This window comes from Gopherus flavomarginatus, chromosome 3, assembly GCF_025201925.1.
Source record: "Gopherus flavomarginatus isolate rGopFla2 chromosome 3, rGopFla2.mat.asm, whole genome shotgun sequence".
NCBI classification, from domain to species: Eukaryota; Metazoa; Chordata; order Testudines; family Testudinidae; genus Gopherus; species Gopherus flavomarginatus.
The window spans coordinates 143,579,538-143,587,345 of NC_066619.1; positions in this window are offsets into that span (position 1 = coordinate 143,579,538).

The window sequence follows — 7,808 nt, forward strand, 5'->3', positions numbered from 1 at the left end:
ATGGCCCCCAAAGTTCCATTAAACCTCTGCACCAGGCCATTGGTTTGATGCTGGTAAGAGGTGGCAACCAAGTGATTCACTGCATGAGCTTCCCACAGATTTTTCATGGTCCTGGCCAGGAAATTAGTTCCTGAATCCATAAGGATGTCGGAGGGCCAACCTACCCTGGCAAAAATGTCTGTTAGGGCCTGGCACACAGTTTTAGCCCTGGTGTTGCCTAGAGCTACTGCTTCCAGCCATCGGGTAGCAAAGTCCACGAAAGTCAGTATGTACTGCTTTTCTCTGGGGGTCTATTTTAGGAAAAGACCTAGAATATCCACAGCTACTCACTGAAATGGGACCTCAATTATGGGGAGTGGCTGGAGAGGGGTTTTGACCTGGTCTTGGGGATTTCCCACTTGTTGGCACACCTCACAAGACTGGACATAATTAGCAACATCCTTGCCCATCCCCTCCTAGTGGAAGGACTTCCCCAACCTGTCTTTGGTTCTGTTCACCCCAGAATGGCCACTGGGATGATCATGGGCTAAGCTTAAGAGCTTTCCCCGGTACTTAGTTGGAACTACCAACTGTTTTTGAGGATGCCAGTCTTCCTAGTGTCCACCAGAAAGAGCCTCCTTGTATAAAAGTCCTTGTTTTACAACAAACTGGGATCGGTTAGAAGAGCTGAGAGGCGTTGGGGTGCTCCGTGCCACCGCCCAAGCTTTCTGAAGGCTGTCATCTGCTTCCTGCTCAGTCTGGAATTGTTCCCTTGAGGCTGGAGACACCAATTCCTCCTTAGACTGTGGACTTGGTCCCTCTGGAAGCGATGTAGGTGATGGGGTTGTTTTCATTGATGGTGAACCGCTCTCCGCGATATTTCAGGCTCTGGCTGAGCCTCGTGGGTAGGGTTGTCTGCTGCTTCAGCCAGTTCAGGCCCACTGGTGCCCTCTGGCATTGGGGTTGGAGATGGGTTTGCAAGCACTGGCATCAGTGCTGGCAACAGTTCTGGTGCTGGTTGCTTTTCCAGTTCCGGTTCTGGGACTGGATGCACTATGGCTGTTGCAGTCATTGGCAGGGGATCCGGGTCCACCATCTCTGTCTGGGTCTCTGGTAACACAGATGAGGCCCTTGTCGGCTCAGGAACAGGGATGGGTCTGGAAGCTTGCCTGGGTTGGCTGCATGTAACCATTCCCACCCTCTTGGCCCGCTTCACCTGGTTGGCCAAGTCTTCCTGCAGTAGCATGGGGATGTGATAATTGTCACAGACTGCGAAAGTCTACATTCCTGACTAGCCCTTGTACTGGACAGGCAGTTCAGCTGTAGGCAAGTTTACAGATTTTGACATGAATGGGTAAATTGTCACTTGGGCCTCTGGGTTGATGAATTTGGGGTCCACTAAGTATTGGTGGATAGCTGACACTTGTGCCCCCATGGCTCTCCATGCGATAACCTTCTTTCCACCCACTCTCAAGGTTTCCCTTCGCTCTGAGGGTATTTGAGAGGCATCTGTGCCTAGGGATCATTGGTGTGACTGTGGTGTAATGAACTGTACTCGGTTGGGGTTCTTGGGGCAATTGGCCTTTATATGTCCCTGTTCATTACATTTAAAACATCGCCCAGCTGACTGGTCACTGGGCCGAGGTGGGTTGCTGGAGACTGGTGAAGTGGGACAATAGGGTGTCTGGGGCTTTCCTTGGGTTGTAGATGAGGTCTTGGGTTGCCCTCGGTGATAAGGTTTATTTTCAGTTTGCCCCCTGTGATATTCGCTCCCCTTGCTAGTAGCTTTTCTCTTTTCTGCCACTTCCATCCATCTGGCTCCAATCTCCCCCGCCTCGGTTACAGTTTTGGGCTTCCCATCTAGGATGTGCCTTTCTATTTCCTCAGGAACACCCTCTAAGAACTGTTCCATTTGCATTAGGAGGGACAGCTCTTCCAGAGTTAACATTTGCTCCTGCTATCCAGGCATTCCAATTCTTTCCAATGTGGTAGGCATGTCGGGTAAATGACACATCTGGTTTCCACCTTAGGGCCCTGAACCGCTGACGGGCATGCTCAGGTGTTAGCCCCATTCTGATTCTGGCCTTGGTTTGAAAAAGTTCATAATCGTTCATGTGTTCCTTAGGCATTTCAGCTGCCACCTTTGCTAAGGGTCCTCTGAGCTGTGGCCTCAGCTCTATCATGTACTGGTTTGTAGGCAGGACTGGCGCTTCCATTGAGGCTAACTAGGCAATCGCCTAGGGCGCCAGGATTTTTGGGGGTGGCATTTTGCCGGGAGGGGCGGCAGGTGGCTCTGGTGGACCTGCCGCAGTCGTGCCTGCGGAGGGTCCGTTGGTCCACGGCTCCAGTGGAGCTGCTGCAGGCATGCCTGCGGACGGTCCGCTGGTCCTGCGCGGCTCTGGTGGACCTCCCGCAGGCACGGCTTCGGCAGCTCCACTGGAGCTGCATACCAACGGACCTTCCACAGAAATGGCTGTGGCAGGTCCACTGGAGCCACGGGAGCGGCGCGCGGGGCGGTGAAATGGTCGTGCGCCTAGGGCGCAAAAAACTCTAGTGCCGGTCCTGTTTGTAGGGATGCTGTACCCATGGCAGGTCCTTTCAAAATTTTCTAAGAAGGCCTCAGTATCATCACCTGCCTTGTACGTGGGGAATTTCCTGGCATGGGAAACAGTACCTGGAGAAGGGTTGTTAGGCTTGGCTGGTCCATCCTGCTTAGCCTGTGCTAAGTCCAGTTTATGCTTTCTCTCTCTTTCCCTCTCTTCCATCTCTTTTTGTTTCATCTCTCCTGTGGGCAGCCTCCTTGGCTTTTTCTGCTGCGTCCAGCCTAGCGATTTCCTGTTTAACTGCTTTCTTGGCACTCATTTTTCTGCTTTCTTGTGCTGGCCACACTACCTCTGCAGCTTACTGACTGCAATGCTTCAGCTCAGGCTGCTTGGTTAACAGAGATTTTCTAACTAGCTGTACCCAAGAGGTAGAAAGAAAAAAAAGACAATTTAACTTGTAAATGCCTTTTGCTGGCTGTCTGCTGGCTCACAGCTTGAAGCCTCCTCTTAACAAAGACCCTTGTTAAAAACTTAACACCTCTGCCCTCAGGCTGCTTTCCAAGCAGCTAGAAAGGAGAGAAAAAAAATCCTACTGGCTTTTTGTTCCTAAGAATCCCACCACTGCCACCATGTCAAGGTTTTTTCCCCCACTTTGAACTTTAGAGTAGAAATGTGGGGGACCTGAATGGACCCTTCTAAGGTTAATTCCTAGCTTAGATCTGGTAATGCTGCCACCAGCCAGAATATAGTGTCTGGCACACTTTCTGTTCCCCCAAAACCTTCCCTGAGGAACACAAATCCAAACCCCTTGGGTCTTAAAACAAGGAGAAATTAACCATCTCCCTCCTTTCCCACCCCCCAGACCTCCACATTGAGGGAGGGGGGAAATTTCATAATATAGCTTTGGGTCTGCACTCCAAGGGAGGTGGACATCTGAGTACTAGAGCAAGTTCCTGAAGCTGAGTCTTCCCAGAGGTAATCTGCAGCTGGGTGTGGCCCTGCCTGTGTGCATGTTATAGGAGGTTTTAAGAGCCTGGCTCAGCAAGACAGGTTAAAGGGGGCCCAGGCTGGCAGAACAGGTAGACTCAGTGGTTTCTCAGCACATCAGGTGGATTCCCAAGGGGTCCAACCCATCAGAGTGGCGTAGTCAGGCAGAATAGTGTGCACTGCTTATTGCCCTGAAACACTGGTGGTGAGTTTCAGTGAGTTTTAAGTGTGGTGACTAGAGAACAGACAAAAGTGGTTATTGGTTTGTTATTTTCTGTTTGCTTATTTCGGGCAAGAGAATTAGGGACAGAAAAGTATGAAAATGAGTGAAAGTGAAGCTACCAAGAAGTTGGAGCTCTACAGCTTGCAGGTAGAGGAAAATGAAAAAAAATATATCGGAGACAGCTGGAACGGAAGCAGATGGAAATTGATGAGCAGAAAGCAGCTCATGAGAGAGCCATGGAACTGAGACAGCTAGAGGCTGACAAAGAAATGGAAGCCCAGAAGCAAGCCATGGAACTGAGAGACAAAGAAATGAAGCATGAACTGGTTGTAATGGAGTGGAGGAGACAGAACCCCACACCAGAACTCCACTTCTCCAAAAATCCACAAGTGGGAGCCATTGTGTCCACCATATAATTAATCTGGTGACATTGCTGAATATTTCATCACCTTTGAGAGACTGTGTATGCTCCATGAGATTCCTGATAATCAAAAGATGACCACTTTGGTGCAAAACTGACTGGGAGAGCTCCAGACATACTCAATAAGATGCCTATGGATGATACTTCCAATTACAGTAAATTTAAGGATTTGGTTTTCAAACAGTTTCAGATTACACCTGAAGTTTATTGAGTAAAATTTAGAAGTCTTAAGAGAGGGTCTGGATTAAGTAATGTGGTTATGTGAACCAAATAAGAGATTTATTGGATAAGTGGGTGAGAGGAAAGGTATTTCAAGCTTTGAAGGAATGTGTGATTTGATTGCTCAGGAACAGTTCCTGAATATGTCTAGTGATGTTGTAAAACAGTGTTTATAGGATAAGGTGAAAACAGTCAATGAACCTGAAATTTTTGCAGATCAATCTGAGCAATCCCAAACACAGAGTAGGAATAAATCACAGGCAGAGGGGTTTAAGTTTGGTGAGACACAAAGTCCCTGTTTACCCCTGTGCAGAAGGAGAGTGGATGAGAGGCTGGACACTCACTCCCCAAGTTCACTCCTCCAGCCCTTGTCCCAAATCTTCTGCAAAACCAGAACAGCCCAGAAGGTGCTATCATTGTAATTCCACTGAGCAGCTGAGGAATAAATGCCCTGTGCTGAGTGGGAACAGGCAGCAGGCAATTCATGGAAATGCTGCTACCCAGAGTACAGAGACATCTTAGGAAATTGCCACCTACCACGCAGGATTTGTAAAGGTTGCCACTGCACAGCCAGGCAGTAAGCACATGAAGGCTGTCAGAGTAAATGACAAGGAGCTCCCTGCATGAAGAGATACTGGTGCAGAAATCTCTGTAGTCAGGAGAGACCTGGTTCAGGAAGAAGACATACAGCCAGGGCAGATGGCAGAACTTCTGTTAAAAGGAGGTCACAAAATCTTTGTGCCTTTGGCTAAAATGCACAGAGAAACTGAGGATTTGCAAACTGACCTAACTGTGGCTGCACTTTCTCATAACCCAACACAAATTCTTGTGGGTAGCCACTTTTTCAGTGTGACTAGGGCTATACAGGGGTCTGTCAGCAGCGAGGAGAAATCTTGTGCTGGAACCCTAGTAGGAAGGATCAAAGCTACAGAAACTGCTGAGTAAATGAGTCTCTTTAATTCCTCTGTTGCTCTGCAAATCAAATTGCCACGAGGAGTGGGGATGGGTAGAACCAGCTCCAGTCCAGTGGCTGTTCCCTCAGGGGAGGGGAATGTTTTGCCTGACGGTAAGGAGACTGTCCAGGTGGCTGGCTACCAGGAAGTTGCAGTTAAGCAAGAGACGGATCCTGCTCTAGGATGCATAGGGAAATGTGTCCTGGATGAAGCCTTAGAGAGGGAAGATGGTATCCGAGAAACTGCTGTGGGGGGTGAGGATTCCATGGGCTCTGTACCTGGAGGCCAGCCCAATTCAAAGACGAAGGAGCAGGGCTGGCTTTAGGCTAATTCCACCAATTTCCCCGAATTGGGCCCCACGGCCAGTGAGAATCTCTTCCCTGGCTAGAGGCGCTTTTTTAATTTTTACTCATCTGGTGGCGCTCTGGGTCTTCCGCAGCACTTCGGCGGTAGGTCCTTCGTTTGTTCTGGGTCTTTGGCGGCACTTTGGCAGCTGGTCCTTCAGTGCCGCCGATGATCTGGAGCAAGTGAAGGACCCACCGCCAAAGTTCTGCCGAAGACTCGGAGCACCGCCCGGTGAGTACAAGCCCCAAGTGTTTTTTTTACGTGTTTTTTTTTTTGTCTTCCCTGCCGGGTCCCCATCAAAACTGTTCGAATTGGGCCCCGCACTTCCTAAAGCTGGTCCTGCGAAGGAGGGCACACAGCTTGCCAGTGAAGTGTCTGTCATGGCTGGTAGCTGTGAGCTCACAGCTGGAGAGGGGACAGATTACCCTCCAGGGAGTGCAGGGGTGTGTGTCCTGGCAGGGGGCCCAGAGAAAGAGGCTAAGAGGGAATGCGGGGGGGAGTACAGGAATGTCTTCTCACTCATTGCAGGGAAGAGTTTGCCCAGGAGAAATCTGCTGAATCTGCATCTGTAATCCCAGGAACTTCACCTGTTGCTCAGGTTTTAAGGGGGAACTGTGTATTTGACCTCTCTGAGGGGAGCAGCCATACAGCAGACTAATGGCAACAGCGAGAGAGGTGACAGAGGGTTCCCCAATCCAGGCCCCACTTTTGCAAAATGTGTTTCTTGCAGTACTTGTGAAAACTAACTCTGTCTCTTTAAGGCAGTGAGGAAGAGGGGGAGGTTTCTTCCAAGCATTTTGGTGTCTCTGAACATGCTAATGATCCACCTGATGAAGGGACAGAGACAGACACTTCCCGGGCAGGTAAACCCCTCCCCACAGCTAAGCACCAGACAGTGAGTGATGGGGGTGAACAACACAAAGGAATCTCAAAGGAGCAGGTTCTTCGCATGGGCTTAACCCTGGGGAGGAAATGCAACTCCACAGGGAGTGGGCCATTAACATACAAGGTCTCCTTACACCTTTTCCTTGCCAAAACCCCCAAAACATACCCAAAATAAGACCCTTCACTGAGGTGATGAGAAATGTAATAAATGCTGAACAAACTGATCTGTTTAGACAGAAGGCGTGGTATGATAATCATACTTGGAAGCGCCTCTCTGTCATGAATGTGCTGGTAACTTTATGTCTCTTACTACACACACAGTGGGTTAAGACACAGAATTTGATACTGGTGATAAATACTTTAAAAAATGTGTAAGATGCATGATTTTGGGAAAATTCTTTGGTACAGACTAGGAGTGGTAACAAGAAAGTCCTATCAGAATATGCTTCTCAGCTAGTACCTGTAGACAGGCTTAGAGCTTGGCACACTGGAAAAAGCATAGCTGATCTAGACTGCTGTGTGGAAGGGGAAACTGAGGCACACTGCCTCATGGCATTGGTGGCTAAATACCAAGACACCTACACTTTAAAAGATACTGACATCTGCATTATGTACACAATACACACCAAAATATTTTCTGGTAACCTGGGAACAGAAACCCAGCACTTTGCAAAAACACCTACAAATGACATTACAGCAAGTCCCTGAAGCTGAGTCTTCCCAGAGCTGATCTGCAGCTGGGTGTGGCCCTGCCTGAGTGTGTGTGTTAGAGGAGGCTTTAAGAGCCTGGCTCAGCAAGACAGGTTAAAGGGGGCCAATGCTGGCACAACAGGTAGACTTAGCAGCATCTCAGACATCAGGTGGCTTCCCAAGGGGTCCAACCTGTCACAGCTGTCATGATGAAGAGATAGATGAGTGTACATTTAGGGCAAATCACAGCATGGGGATGTTTTGCAGGAGCTCTCAGTTGAGGCATAAGTCTGATTTCCTCCCTTCAGCTATACACAGTGCTCCCCTGCGTGGTGTCTTCTTATCTTTAAAGTTCTACACTATTGCAAAGAGACCTAGTAGGATGGTCTCTAGGGCCTTCTTTCTGAAATCTTAATCACTAATTTCATGCGAAAAGCCAAAAAACAAGCAATGTGTCTCCTGTCCAAATATCGGTAGCAACCAGAAAGACTTACATGTTCTGACCGCTTCACTAAAGCCCTCCTGCTGTAACTGAGATTACCCTCCCTTCCTGAGGGCAGCCA